Below are 16,239 nucleotides of genomic sequence, written 5' to 3'. Positions count from 1 at the left end.
ATCCTATCCCCTCTCAGTCATCTCTTCTCCAAACTGAACAGTCCTAACTTCTTTAGCTTTTCCTTATGTGTGATCCGTTCTTATCGTAACAAAATGTGCTGTGCTTGTAGGTAATTGGAAATAGGACCTAGGTCATGCTGATCTGTTAACTGATCATGACATGTAAGACATATGTTGTTGAGGCAAAATGCAGAGGTGAAACTGTGATTGGTCAATCTGAAATGTTTTGCTGAACCATGACTTTGAAGAAACAAACAGTATATAAGTCTGATTGTATGTCCTGGATTTTGGGGAACACCCACCGAGAGTCTGTTCAAAGTGTGGTTTTCCCCCATGTAGTATTTAATTTAAAATAAATGTGTTAAAATTGTACTGCAGCAGATTTGTCTATTTTTTTGTGCAGCCAATTAGAGGGAAATCTTACAAATCTCCACACCGGTGTTGCGTTTGGCTGTCCACTGCTTGGCCCTGCAAACTGCCAGCTAGAACCTCCAACATCAGGGAAGGCCTCTGGATGGATGCACAGCAGACCACCGTACTTGAGCAGGCCTGACGTGACAAAGGAGATGATGCTGCCGGCCCCGAACATGGACATCCCTAGGCGCGCATGCCCAATCTGCCCTAATTTGAAGGTTTGAAGGGCCTGCAGCAGGAAATCCTCCATGGCACCCACAGATGATGTCAGAAGCCTTGGCCTATATAAGGCTCCTTTCCCTTGCAGTCCTCACCTCGGCAGTAGGTTTCTTACCCTGTATAGTGTGAGTTGCCTCAGCATTTCTCCTGCTTTCCTGGTCTTCATTGTCTTCAGTTCCTGGTCCTTGTTGTCTACCTTGTCTTAGTCTTGGTCTTCAGTTCTTGTGACCTACGTCTTATCCATCAATTCCTGTGGTCAGTCTTCAGTTCTTCAGTGTTCTTCACCTCTTATGTTGTTCTTCATTCTCCTGCCTGCTCCTCTGCCCAGCTTCCCTTGAATGGATCTCTGTTTGGACCCTGGATCACTCCCTGGACTTCTCTTGATTGCCACCTGCAACTGACCACTGCCTTACTACTGGACCTTCTCTTGATTGTCGCCTGCCACTGACCACTGCCTGACTATGGACCTTCTCTTGATTGCCGCTTGCCACTGACTACTGCCTGACTACTGGATCTTCTCTTGAATGCCACCTGCCATGACCTTGGCCTGCCTTTGACTTTGCTTGATTGTGTCTGCCTCGCTTATGGATCTTTTGGTTGTCAGCAGAGGCCCCCACCTAAGACCTGCCAGCCTCGGCACCTGAGGGCTCAAGCTAAGGGGAACATGGGCTGGTATAGGCAAATTTCCAGCTGGACCTCTGCCTCACCTGACTTCACCAGCCAATGGTGGGGACCTGCAGGGCTCCACCTTGTAGGTTGCACCAACTACACCTTGGTCCAAGGGTCCATGCCTTCAACAACCAGCAAAGGATGACTGCAGTAATTGCCATTACTACCTCTTAGCCTTCATCTGAGCAATAAAAGGAAAGAAGTTCATTCTATCATATCTGATGGCAACTTAATCCCAGATAGTTAAATCAGCCTTCACCCAATTTAAGGGGAAGTCATTCCCCCAAAGTCCCCTTATTTTGTCCCTATAGCTTCAGATTTGTCATGCTTCAGTTTTAGTTCTGAGAAAGACCTGATGAAGAAAACGTCCTGCATCAACATGAAGAGAGAACCATAGGGATTAGTAAGATGTACTAAAATAATATCACATGCAAAAGCAGCAATGTTAAATTCATGCTCCCCAAGCCTTACTCCTTCAATGTCCTTCATAAACTGTATTTTTCTCAACGAAGGTTCCAGAGATAAGAGAAAAAGCAAAGATGAAAAGGAGCAGTCTTAAAAGATTTTCCATTGAAGATTAAATTTCTCAGTCCTTCCACCATTAATTAAAATCATAGCCTTTGAATTTGAGTAAAGTAGATGAATCATTTTGAGAAAACCCACTATCAAAGCATAATTTTCCAAAACAGAAAATAAATAATACCAATTAATCCAAATGCTTCCTCCATGTCAACGCTGACCAGTAGTGAAGATGTGTTTATGGTTTACCACATGCAAGAGAGGCCAACATATATTAATAATTGAATACTTTTGTTGTACAAATCCTACCTGATTCTCAGGTGAGGAAGCATCAGAGTCAATCTATCTGCCATGATCTTTGCAATAAAATAAATATATACATTTTTTACATAAAGTAATTTGAGATCAAGATTCAGCAGCAAAACTGGCTTATAAGATTCCAGTTTTAGATGACTGTTGCCTTTGTTAGGTATTATATCAATTAACACCTTATTGATCCCATACAAGAATTTCCCCAGCTTTATCACTTGTTCATACATTGCACCAAGTGGAAATAACATAAGAATATAAGAAATTGCCATACTGGGTCAGCATCCAGCCCAGCATCCTGTTTCCAACAGTGACCAATTCAGGTTACAAGTACCTGACAAGTACCCATAGCTTCCAGTAACAATTTATACAATTCCCCACCCTCCTATACCCATCAGGCGCTGAGATCTTAGATAGCTTATCTTGTTTAATTTCTACTTGAATTTCTTGCAAACTTAAGGGCATATTTAGTACATTAAGTTATGAATCACTAAGTTGAGCCAACTCTCGTTCATGCAAATATTTACTAGCCACCTTATGATTGGTACCTTCTCAAACATTAAGATTTAAAAAAAAAAATTATACAAAACATTATTAATATGCTCTTTAGTTTTCACCAAGTATTCAACCCTATCCTAAATGACTGCAATAAACTTATGTTCCTCCCTATTTTTAACAAGTGAGGCTAACAACTTGCCTGGTGTATGCCTAAATTTGAATAACCTATATTTATAGTAAATCAAGGACATTTTCCCCCCTAGTAAATTAAAGTGTTTAAAGCCACCTGCGATGCAATGTAATTAGCTTTAGCTAACACCGATGGTTTGTCTGTACAGACCAATTTATTTTGCCTGACTTCCTTCTCTAATTTGAGCAGTCTGTTATCTAAATCCTTCCTATGTTTTATCATGTATGCAGTGATTTCCCTCACAATTAAATGTTCGCAGTTTCCCAGAAAAGCACTGAAGAAGCCCAGTTATTTTCTTGGAATTCTTTCCATATTTTGACCAAATATTCTTGAAAATTCAACTCTTCATGTATGCAGGAAATATCCATTGTCTAATTCCATCACAACTGACACATCAGTTTAAATCACATCAAATAATAGCATGATCTGAGATCTCAATGGAACCAATTTGCGCTGCAGTCACCTTGCAGAAACACTGTTGAAATGTCAATCAATAGTCAATTTTGGATTGTGTGATATGCATTCTACCCCCAGCCAGTCAGGTTTTCAGGTTATCCACAAGGAATAATATATATATGAGATAAAACTTGTGTGATAGGATAAATGTGCTAGCTGCCTGGAGAGTCCCCTGTTAATGTTGCAAAATGTTTTCACCTGGTGATCTATGTAAATATAATACTATGTAGATATAAATGCCAATGCAAATACTACGTGGCCCTATAATTCTATTTATTTATTATTTCATATCTTATATTTCTTGAAGCTACCTGTGTTCAGTGTGGATTGCAAGCTTGTCTAAAGATGGATTGTGATCAGTATTTAAATTCACTTGTGAAGGAGTATATAGAAGAAAACCCCAAGACAACGTAAAGGACCATATCCAGAGATCTGGCTCAGTCTACTTTAAGCCTAAGACAGCAGAGAATCCTGGACCGGGTGGAAGTCCCTGGGAAGATGTATAACTTGTTAGCACCGCCGGCCGCGGCAAGCGGCGACCGGGACCAGGTGTCATGGCCACTGGTCATGGCAATCCGCGGCTTAGACCGGGCCGGCGGGTAAATGTACCTGGGGCTTCGGGAGTCAGTCGGGGCTCCGGCAGGGCAGGCTAGGCTGCCCTTCTGCCTCTCTCCTGCGGCCACTGCCGCGTCTGTTCGGGCAGGCTGGCTCCTCGGGGATGGCTCTGCCCCCATCACTTCTTCTAGGGCCATGCACGCGGCTGAAGACTGCTCTTAAAGGGGCCATGACAGGAAACTGTCATGGTCCTCTCAGAAACTCCGCCTCCAAACATCCTGTATTTAAGGCAAGGTCTGGTTCTCAGACCTTGCCTTGGTATTGAGGTTCCTGCCTGAGGTTGCTCCTGTGTTCTCTGTTCCTGGTTCTTCGTCCCGCTCTGCTTCCCCGCTCCGTGGTTTGATTCTTGGCTTCTGACTTCTGGACTGGTGGACATGTCTTCTCCTGGCTTGATCCTGGTACGGCGTTGGACCCTTCTCCTGGCTAGATCCTGGTACGGTTTTGGACCATTCTCCTGCTTAGACCCTGGACCGGATTTTGACCTCGTCTGTGTACCGAACCCCCGGACCGGCTTTGGACTACTCTACGACTCCATCTTCTGACTGCTTCGACCTGCTGGAGGCGCCTGCATCCAGATCTTTCTTCAGTCCTCTGAGGAGTCTCCTAAGTCCCAGCGGCCGGATCCCTACAGGCTCCTCCTGAGGGGATTGCGTGCTTCCAGGGTGAAGTCTTCAATCAACTTCTTCCTGTCCTGCGGCCTCGCCCTTCGACGGTAGTTGTCTACCTCGAGACAGGAGTCCACTTTCATAACATAACTAGCCAGGCCCAGGAGGGATCAGGAGGCCCAGGGGAGAGAAGGAAGCCTAGAGAAAGAGAATACTGCTGAACTGTAAGTTGTGATACTACATTTGTGTTGTTAAACTGCGAAGAATAGTAGAGCTGCTTTTGTTTGTTTTCTTGTCACTAATAAAGAAGTTTATGCAAGATTTCTGGCAAAGTACAGAACAGTGTATCCTCCAATTATATTTGTAAGTGTCTGTGACAGGGTTTGCAACCCTCTTTTTATGCCCTTATCTCCAACCCACACACACACACTCATGTACAAAGCTATAAAGCAGCTACAAGCAAGGTGTGACCATGCAGCCACACCCTGGGAAACAAGCAGGTTTCCAAGGGATTGTTAACTCCTGCACTAGTGCTTGCCCAAAGCCTGCTGCAGAGAAATAAGCAGAGAAAGAGAAAGCCTACCAGCCAGGGAGAGAGAGTAACTTAGCCTTTCTCCTCTGCTCCAGAAAATAGCATAGAGCAGATGAAGCACAGCAGAAGGCAAGTAAAATATAAAGTTGTGTTGAAGAGCTCCAAGTCTCCAGAGGTACAGTCAAGAAATGGCTGTGGCCTCACTTTTCCCTTGGCTCAAAAGACTGTACCTGGTGAGACACAAAGCACCCTGTCTGTGGCGGAGACAACATGGCGACCAGGGCTAGCCTGGTCCTGCCACAATAAGGGTATAAGGACTCATACACTTGGGCAGAACTCTGGCAGAGCTAGATTTTATTTTGCTGAAGTATGCAAGTACTATTTAATTGTTAAAAGGAAAAACCCTCTGTGAATAAACCTGTTCAGCTTGCTATGCCAGCGGTGTGGGCGGTGTTCTCTCTCTTAAAGGGCAAACCCCAGACTTTGGATGGGCAGGCAACTTGTGACCGTGTTATTTGATCCAGCTTATCCACAGTGCATGCTCCCTCCTTCTGTCCTTCTCTATTGTGCTGTGGCGTTACTTCCTTTATACACTTTGGATGGGGTCCTGTGTGGCATGTCATAGAAAGGCACATGCTAGCTTTGTTATGTGTGGCCTGCTTTCCTGGTCTGCACTTGTTGCTTTCTGTGTGGTTTGAGAGGTATCCTCACTAAGCACCCATAGGTACTAAGCATTTTTCTAAAACCCTCAGCACACATCCAGCCCTGAGTGTCCTCATTTGTTTTTTCAATCCTCGCCCCGGCAGTGCTTCTGTTCTGCCTCTGGGAGCAGTGGGAGGACTCACTGAAGGTGGAGGGAGGAGAAGGACATGCAAACCCACACCAACCCTCATCAGGCACTGGGATGTTCCCACCTAGGTGCACTTCCAAAATATCTTCAAGGAATGAGGGGAACATAACAAAAAGAAACCCAATCATAGAATCATATGTATATATACACACACGTACTCTCTCACACACACACACACACACACACACACACACACACACACACACATATAGCACATGCAGTTCTGTTACGGTCGTGGACCCTTGGGCCGGTTGAGACAGTGGATGGTATGCTATGGAAGACCACAGCAAGCATCCCAGCCAGGAGGCGGCACGGAAGAGACTCGGAAGAGGCTTTACCACTGGAAGTCCGAGGTCCCCCCAGCAGGAGCCCTTAGGGACCTGGACCTCTTAGACTTAGGTGGGATCCTATGCGACCAAGGATCCAGGCAGCGGCTGAAGAGATAGACGAAGGCTGGGCCCAGGTAGCTGAAAAGTCTTCACCCTCGGAAGCCTACGGCTCCCCCGGGAGGAGCCCGTAGGAGCCCGAGCCGCTGGGACTTAGGAGAATCCTCTGGGCCAGCAAGTACCGGATACCTGAGGTGAAGAAGAAGCCGAAGTTGGAGTCTAGGAGTGAAGCCAGGTCAGAAGCCAGGAGTCAGAGATCCAAACCAAAGCCAGGGATGAAGCAGAAGACGGAGTCGTGGAAGGAGCTGGATTGGAAACCAGAGGTCAGAAGTCACTACCTAACCAGGAACAGAAGCTGGAGACGAAGTCGTCGGACGGAGCTGGGTTGGAAGCCAGAAGTCAGACGTCGATACTAAAACCAAGGGGCGGAAGCTGAAGATGAGTCAGGTCGAAAATCAGAAGCAATCCAAGGATACAGCAGCAACTTGAGACTCAGACAACTGAGAAACCTCGTTGCAAGGCAAAGGCTTGATCGAGCTGCAGGGTTTAAATACCCTGCAGCGTGTGACATAATCCAGAGGCCGTCCTAGGATTTTCCATGCTGCCCCCTTTAAGGGTTGAGCCCCCGCGCGTGCGCGCCTAGGGGAGCGGGGCCCAGCGCGTCGGGTTGGCGGCGTCTCCCTCAAGCAGGGAGAGCCCTGGCAGGCTGAAGATTGGGCCTATGCGGCCAGGAATAGCTCCATGCCCCTCCTCCTACAGCCCCTCCCTGGAGGCCTGGGTTTACCCGGATGATCCAGATGGAATTGGTGAAGAAGGCCTTTGTCCAAGATATTGGCGGCTGGCTCCCAGGAATTCTCTTCGAGGCCATAACCCTCCCAGGAGAGGAGGTACTCCCAACACCTGAGACGGAACCGTACATCAAGTACTTCTTTAACCTGATAGACAGTATCCTCCTGCGCCTCAGGCATGGCTGGTGTAGGCGACTTCTTGTGGTAGGGAGAGAGAACCAAGGGTTTCAACAAGGAAACATGGAAGACGTTGTGGACCCTGAGAATGTGCAGGAGACGGAGGCGGTAGGAGACTGCCCCTATCCTATCTTTGACCGTGAAGGGGCCAATGTACCTAGGAGCCAAACGCATCGAAGGAAGCCGTAAGTGGAGGTGTTTGGTACTTAACCACACCTTCTCCCCGGGAAGGAACACTGGAGCTGGCCATCGCAAGCGGTCCGCAACTCTTTTCATAGTAACCGCCGTGCGCTCGAGTCTCTCCCGTGTGGATTTCCAGATCTGGTGTAACAGTCGGGCGGTAGTCTGGACGGCTGGAGACAGCACTTCTACTGGTGGTGGCAAAGGAGGCCATAGGCGTCTGCCGTAAACCGTGTAAACGAGAGACTTGCCGGTGGCGGAATGTTTGTGGTGATTGTAAGAGAACTCTGCCCTCGGGAGCAGAGCCACCCAGTCATTTTGCAGGTCTCCTACGAACAAATGGAGGAACATCTTCAAGGTCCAGTTTATGCGTTTAACTTGACCGTTGGCTTGGGGATGGAAGGCGGTTGTGAAGTCTAGTTGGATCCCAAACGTTTCACAAAGCGCCCGCCAATACTTTGCCGTAAACTGAGAGCCTCTATCCGAGGCAATGTGTAGGGGGTGCCCATGAAGGTGAAAGATATGCTGCTTAAACAAGTTCGCCAGTTCAGGTGCTGAGGACAGTTTGGCGAGGGGCACAAAGTGAGCCATCTTTGAGAATCTATCTATGGTAACCCATATCACTGTTTTCCCCTCTGAAGCAGGCAGATCTACGATGAAGTCCGTGGATAAGTGGATCCATGGTTCTGTGGGAACAGGCAGAGGCTGAAGAAGACCCCAGGGGCGGCCGGTGTGAGTCTTCTGTCGGGCGCAGGTCGGGCAGGACTTAACGTAGAGACAGGCATCCCTTTTAAACTGAGGCCACCAGTAGTACTCCGAGAGTAACTCCTGGGTCCTGGCTACTCCCAGATGGCCAGCAGTTAGGGAGTCGTGGGCCCAGGAGAGGACCTTCTTCCGCAGTCAGAGGGGCACTACAGTCTTCCCCATCGGGACTGTGTCGGAGGCCACTAGGAGCACCTTGGCCGGGTCAAGGATGTACTGTGGTGGATTAGGGATGTCCTCCATCTCCGCTGTACGGGAGAGGGCGTCTGGTAGCGGAGGAGGAAGTCAAAGCAGCTGAAGAAAAGAGACCACCGAGCTTGCTGGGGATTAAGGCACTGGGCACGACATAGGTATTCTAGGTTTTTATGGTCTGTGTACACAACCACCGGTTGTTGGTCCCCCTCCAACCACTGGCGCCACTCTTCAAACGCCAGCTTGATGGCCAGCAATTCTTTATCCCTTATGCCATAGTTCTTTTCTGCAGGTGAGAATTTTCGAGAGAAGTAGGAGCAGGGCAGGAGCTTACCTCCTGGGGATAATTGGCTTAGGACGGCCCTGACAGCAATGTCGGAGGCGTCGACTTCCACGACGCACTGTCGTTGGGGATCGGGGTGCCGGAGACATGTGTCCTGGAGAAACACCTCCTTCAGTTCCTGAAAGGCTTGTATGGCTGTCGCCGGCCAGTTTTTGGCGTCTGACCCCTTCTTGGTAAGGGCCGTCAGCGGTGCCACCATCTGGGAATAATGTGGGATAAACTGCCTGTAGAAGTTGGCAAACCCGAGGAACCTCTGAAGCGCCTTGACCCCCACAGGCTGAGGCCAATCTTTGATGGCGGTGACCTTCTCTGGGTCCATATGGAACCCCATGAAGGATACGATGTACCCTAGGAAGGGTAACGATTACTGTTCGAATAAGCATTTCTCAAACTTGGCGTAAAGCCAATTATCTCGTAGCTTCTGTAACACTCAACAGATATCATGGTGGTGTGTCTGCAGGTCCTTGGAGTAGATAAGCACGTCATCTAGGTAAACGATTACCGAGGTATGTAACATCTCTCGTAGAACCTCGTTCATGAGGTTCTGAAACACTGCCGGGGCATTGCAGAGACCGAAGGGCATGACCCAGTATTCATAGTGGCCATCCCTTGTGTTGAAAGCGGTCTTCCACTCATCTCCCGGCCGAATTCTCACTAGGTTATACGCCCTACGAAGGTCCAACTTGGTGAACACTTTGACCCCCTGTAATCTGTCCAAAAGTTCTGGGATCAAGGGCAGAGGGTACCGGTCCCGCCGGGTAATACTGTTCAAGCCATGGGAGTCTATGCAGGGTCAGAGGGATCCGTCCTTCTTCACCACGAAGAAGAAGCCTGCTCCAGCTGGAGAGTTAGATGGTTGAATGAACCCACGGTCCAGGTTTTCCCGGATGTACGCAGACATGGCTTGTGTCTCGGGAAGGGACAACGGGTAGACCCGACCTCGCGGTGGGGTGGTACCCGGGAGCAAGTTGATTGCACAGTTGAACGGGTGGTGCTCCAGGAGAATCTCGGCTCTCTCCTTGGAGAAAACATCGCTGTAGTCCTGATACTGGGGCGGCAACACCAGTGATTTCGACAGAAGGGGTATCTGTGGTCGCGGAACAGCTGTCAAGCAAGATCCGAAGCATGAAGGCCCCCAGGACGCCACCTGGAGGGTTTCCCAACAGATTATGGGAGAGTGCTTCTGCAGCCAAGGTAGTCCCAGAATGACTGGGTGCATGGACCTCTCCAGGATGAGGAACGAAATCTCCTCTACATGCAAAATACCAGTGTGTAGCGTGAGAGGTCTGGTACAAGTGTCGATGGTCCCTGGAAGAAGTCTCCCCTGGATAGAGGAGACCCGAAGCGGGGGTCGTTGGGGTTGAACTGTGATCTGGAGTTGCTGGACCAAATCCTTGAGGATGAAGTTTCCCCCGGCTCCTGAGTCAATCAGGGCCAGCGTCTCGAACTCTCCCTCGGGAAGGAGTAAGGTCACCGGGACGGTACATGGGGAGGCAGACAGGGTGTGACCTAGGGTTAGCTCCCTGGATGACCCTAGGTCCGAGCGTTTCCTGGACGCTCGCTACAGTGGACAAGGAAATTACCCTTGCCAGTGCAATACAGGCATAGGCCCAGGGACCGACGTCTTCTCCTTTCCTCCTGAGAGATAGGCCCCCGGCCCACCTGCATGGGTTCGGGATCTGGTGGAGCAGAAGGAGAGTGCCCGCTTCGGGAAGAAGTGACTCCAGCACTCCCAGGTCTGTGAGCAGGCCTCCTCTCTCGGAACCGACGCTGGATCCGGCGGTCCACACGGCCCACAAGATCAATGAGCTTGTTCAAGTCGTCCAGGAGATCTCTGGCTGCCAATTCATCCTGGAGTCTTGGGGAAAGATTCTCCAAAACGATACCTTGCAAGCTGTCACTTCCCCAGGTCAACTCGGCGGCAAGAGTCTGGAAGTCCATGGCGTGTTCTGCCAAAGGGCAGTTACCCTGACGCAACTGGAGTAGTTCTGATGCAGCAGTGGGCTTGCGGGAGGACTCATCGAAGACTCATCTGAAGGCAGTGACGAATTGCACCAAGTTGTCCAGGTGGGAATCCTGGCACTCCCAAAGGTTGGAGACCCACGCCAGGGGTCTCCCGTCCAACAAAGAGATGATGAAACTTGTCTTGACCCGATCTGTCGTAAACTGAAGCGGAAGAAGATTGAATCGAATATAACACTGGTTCAGGAACCCTCGGCAAAGCTTTGTGTCTCCCGAAAACCGTGAAGGTACTGGCATCTGTATGGGTGTGTTAGGCCCAGAATTTGTTCCCGCACCGGGCCCCGGGGAACTGGCAGCCGTGGCTCCGCCGATGCGGTCGGCTAGTCCCTGTACTGTCGCCATCAGGGTGTCAAGGCAGGTTTGCTGCTGTTGCAGCCTCTGGGCAATACCTGGAATGGCTTTCAAGCCTGCAAGATCCGCCGGGTCCATGGCCTTGCAAACTATTACGGCCGTGGACCCTTGGGCTGGTTGGGACAGTGGATGGTATGCTATGGAAGACCACAGCAAGCGTCCCAGCCGGGAGGCGGCACGGAAGAGACTCGGAAGAGGCTTTACCACTGGAAGTCCGAAGTCCCCCCAGAAGGAGCCCATAGAGACCCGTACCTCTTGGACTTAGGTGGGATCCTATGCAGCGGCTGAAGAGATAGACGAAGGCTGGGCCCAGGTAGCTGAAAAGTCTTCACCCTCGGAAGCCCACGGCTCCCCGAGGAGGAGCCCGTGAGAGCCCAAGCCGCTGGGACTTAGGAGAATCCTCTGGGCCAGCAAGTACCTGAGGTGAAGTAGAAGCCGAAGTCGGAGACCAGGAGCGAAGCCGGGTCAGAAGCCAGGAGTCAGAGATCCAAACCAAAGCCAGGGATGAAGCAGAAGACAGAGTCGTGGACAGAGCCAGATCGGAAGCCAGAGGTAAGAAGTCAATACCAAACCAGGAACAGAAGCTGGAGACGAAGTCGTGTTACGGAGCAGGGTCGGAAGCCAGAAGTCAGACTTCGATACCAAAACCAAGGGGCGGAAGCTGAAGACAAGTCAGGAAGCAAGCCGGGTCGGAAAACAGAAGCAATCCAAGGATACAGCAGCAACTTGAGACTCAGACAACTGAGGAACCTCGTTGCAAGGCAAAGGCTTGATCGAGCTGCAGGGTTTAAATACCCTGCAGCGTGTGACGTCATCCGGAGGCCGTCCTAGGATTTCCGCGCTGGCCCCTTTAAGGGTCGAGCCCCCACGCGCGCACGCGCTCCTAGGAGGTGGGGCCCAGCGCGTCGGGTTGGCGGCGTCTCCCTCGAGCAGGGAGAGCCCCGGCAGGCTGAAGATTGGGCCTATGCGGCCGGGAAGAGCTCCGTGCGGGCCGGGCCGGCCCCGAGGTAGGAGGAGGGACCGCGGCATGGCCCGGTCCTGTAACAGTTGTACCTATGCAGAGATTATTTTTTTAAAATAATTTAAAGTTTCTTGAACAAGATGTACATACATTCACATATAGCAATGGAGCAATATAAAGATGTACAGCTTTTAAGTAGAACTAATACTCATCCACCCACTCATCCCCCTACAACCATAGGAAAGATATCACATAATATACTAACACAAAAGTCTATGGAGAGATTCTAAAATTCCTCCAGGACTTACCAGGGACAAACTTCGAGTACATACTCCTGCCTTCTGCCTTCCCAACACCAACAATTTATTTTGGAGGGTGACAGGAGAAGAAATACACGGTGAATGCATTTCTTCCCTGGTGAATACACACACCCCCATCACCCTACTCTCGTATAGCCATCTCACTTTCCTCTTCTACTCCAGTGTTTCCCAACCAGTGTGCCTTCAAATATGATCCGGTGTACCAATGAAAAGTCACCACCTCCTGATGCTCAGATCCAGGCCAGCACCTGGTCTCTGCTCTCAGTACCTTGCAGCTATAAGTGACACCAGAAGTAGCTTTTAAACTTATAGGAACTCCTTTCTGAGAACATGTGTAATTATGCGTGCCCCTTCTTCCTCGCTGCAGCATGAACCCCAGAGTGTGGCAATTAATGGGCAGCATGCAGAGCATGGAGAGTTGGGATCTGCTTTGTGCAGCACACACAGTGTACACAGCATCTCCTCATTTATCCCATCTTTGAGTTCTTCAAGCCTCTGTCTTATTCCCAGGCTGAGTAAATCAGGAAGAGCATGCATTGAATTTGACGCACTTTGAGTGTTGTGAGCAGCAGTAGCAGTGAATATAAGAACATAAGATTTGCCATACTGGGTCAGACCAAGGGTCCATCAAGCCCAGCATCCTGTTTCCAACAGTGGCCAATCCAAGTCACATGTACCTAGCAAGTACCTGTTACATTGAGGGGGTTTTTTGTGTGCCCTTGGGCCTCAGCCCGACCCCAAATGGATCCAGGACTAGACCGAGGGTTGATGGTGCGTTCCACTATGGCAGAACACGGTCTTACCCTCCACCAGGCCTGCAAGCTCCCAAGGCCAACAACAGGATGATGTTTGAATGTGAATGGTCCTCCGACCATTCCGAGTCCTTTCGGACCTGCCGCTTGGAACGGCATGGAGCAGCAGGCCTGGCCTGAGGATGAGGGCAGACGGGCCTTGACATGAAGACTTGACACTATGACAAAGGTGAAGACGTGACACCAGGGCTCTTGAAGACATGACACCAGAACTATGGAAGACATAACATCAGGGCTGATGCGAAGACATCACGGGCCAATGGTCGATGTGACAGCATACCGGATCAGGGTCGATGCGACGACATCAGGAACAAGACTCTGAAGTGCAGACATGATGAGGAACTTGAAATCCAAACAAGACAAGACGCAGGGCAGGAGGACATTGGCACTGTCTCTCAGGGTGCCCTAATCAGTCCAATTGCGGGACTGGTCGCGGACCACCCTGTCCCACTGCGTGCCCTACACAGCCCGAGGAGGCTGGTCACGGACCACGCTGGGAGTGGGACAAGTGCAGGAAGGATCCAGTCGAGGTGGGACTCCGACGAAGCCGATGTCATCCGAAGCACCAACACGGCTGGCAGGACAAGACTGCTCAGGAGCTCAGGACACCAGTCCACCTGCAGGCCTCTCCAACCCGGGAAATACGTCGTCCGAGGGAGCAGGACCAACAGGACCAGAAGGCTCAGGAGCGCAGACGTGAACACTAAAGAGGGCAGGACACCAAAAGGCGAAACACCAGGAGACAAACACCAGGACACCTGGACGAGGACCTCAGGCACGAAGACATGGCATGATGAGGAACAGACGAGACGAGGAACTCCATGGAGAAGATAGAAGACCTGACGGAACTCTGGCAGGCAGGAGCCTCCAGAGTGAAGTAACTCCGATGCAAGGCGAAGACATACTGTGAAGACAGCCCTTTTATAGGGCTAGAGCAGGAAGTCCATCCTTAGGTGGGGTCAGCCACACTTCCTGTGGCTGGTCCTTTAAATCCTGTAGAGAGGCGCGCGACGGTGCCTAAGGAACAGGAAGCTGGCTGTGCAGGAACGTGGACAGCGGCCTGCACAGCGTCGACATCGCGTAAAGAGCAGGGCTGGCCTGAGAAGCAGGCTCGATGACGGCAGCGGCTCCAGCCGCTGCAGGAGGCCCCGGGGGCAGCTCCAGCCGCTATTCCAGCCCGGGGATGCGTCCTCCTGCCGCGAAGATGATGGATGACGTCAGCGGCGGCTTCCAGCTGCGAAGAAGGCAGGCAAGGGTCCACGACTCCTGCCGCATGAAGAGGAATATCTGGGGCGGCCTCCGGGCCGCGTAGGAAACTCAAGACACCGCGGCTCCGGCCACGCTGAAGGGCCCGACAATGGCGTCCGTGCCGCGTCGGGTGAAGCATGGGGTGAGTGCCTGCTCGCGGGGGGACCCGTGGGCAGGGTTCCATAACAGTACCTAAACTTTAGATAAATCACAAGCTACTATTGCTTATTAATTACCATAATAGCAGTGAAAAAGCTCTGTCAGCCACAAAGCTGAGACGGCAGCCCATACCACACCAACTTCTCCCTTCTACTGAGGGAGCTGGAGCATCATGATGGTTTCATGTGTGTCTTTGCCCCCTCTCCTCCTTTGCTTTAAAATTTGGAAAAGATGGTCTTGGTGCTTTCAATGCTTCCCTAATACAAAATAAAACCTAAAAGAAAACTTACATACACTGGAAACCAAAAATATGAGAGACGGAGGGTGGAAAGATTCCATTCTCAAGAGAAACAAAGGTTTCCAAAACATGGTCTTTAATTAATAAAGGCTCTTTAGCTCCTTTCTGAACCCAGGTTTCAATCCTAGAGACCACAGAGGCCTTCCCTCTTAAATAAAAACATAAGAAATTGCCATACCGGGTCAGACCAAGGGTCCATCAAGCCCAGCACCCTGTTTCCAACAGTGGTCAATCCAGGCTACAAGCAGCTGGCAAGTACCCATAAACTAAGTCTATCCCATGTTACTGATGCTAGTAATAGCAGTGGCTATTTTCTAAGTCAACTTGATTAATAGCAGGAAATGAACTTCTCCTCAAAGAACCTATCCAAACCTTTTTTAAACCCAGCTACACTAACTGCACTAACCACATTCCCTGGCAACAAATTCCAAAGTTTAATTGTGCGTTGAGTGAAAAAGAATTTTCTCTGATTAGTTTTAAATGTGCTACATGCTAACTTCATGGAGTGCCTTCTAGTCCTTCTATTATCCGAAAGAGTAAATAACAGATTCACATTTACCCTTTCTAGACCTCTCATGATTTTAAAGATCTCTATCATATTTCCCCCCCCCCCCCCCCTTTCAGCCGCCTGTTCTCCAAGCTGAACAGCCCTAACCTCTTTAGTCTTTCCTCTTAGGGGAGCTATTCCATCCCCTTTATCATTTTGGTCGCCCTTCTCTGCACCTTCCCCATCGCAACAATATCTTTCTTAAGATGCGGTGACCAGAATTGTACACAGTGTGGCCTCACCATGGAGCAATACAGAGGCATTATGACATCCTCCGTTTTATTCACCATTCCCTTCCTAATAATTCCTAACATTCTGTTTGCTTTTTTGACTGCCACAGCACACTGAGCTGACAATTTCAAAGTATTATCCACTATGATGCCTAGATCTCTTTCCTGGGTGGAAGCTTCTAATATGGAACCTAACATCGTGTAACTATAGCATGGGTTATTTTTCCCTATATGCAACACCTTGCACTTATCCACATTAAATTTAATCTGCTATTTTCCAGTCTCACAAGGTCCTCCTACAATTTATCACAATCCGCTTATGATTTAACTACTCTGAATAATTTTGTATCATCTGCAAATTTGATTACCTCACTCCCCGTATTCCTTTCCAGATCATTTATAAATATATTGCAAAGCACAGGTCCTAGTACAGATCCCTGAGGCACTCCACTGTATACCCTTTTCCACTGAGAAAATTGTCCATTTAATCCTACTCTCTGTTTCCTTTTTTACCAGTTTGTAATCCAGAAAGGACATCGCCACCTATCCCATGACTTTTTACTTTTCTTAGAAGCCTCTCACGAGGA

This window comes from Rhinatrema bivittatum, chromosome 7, assembly GCF_901001135.1.
Source record: "Rhinatrema bivittatum chromosome 7, aRhiBiv1.1, whole genome shotgun sequence".
Taxonomy (NCBI): Eukaryota; Metazoa; Chordata; class Amphibia; order Gymnophiona; family Rhinatrematidae; genus Rhinatrema; species Rhinatrema bivittatum.
Note: the sequence above shows the minus strand (reverse complement) of the source record.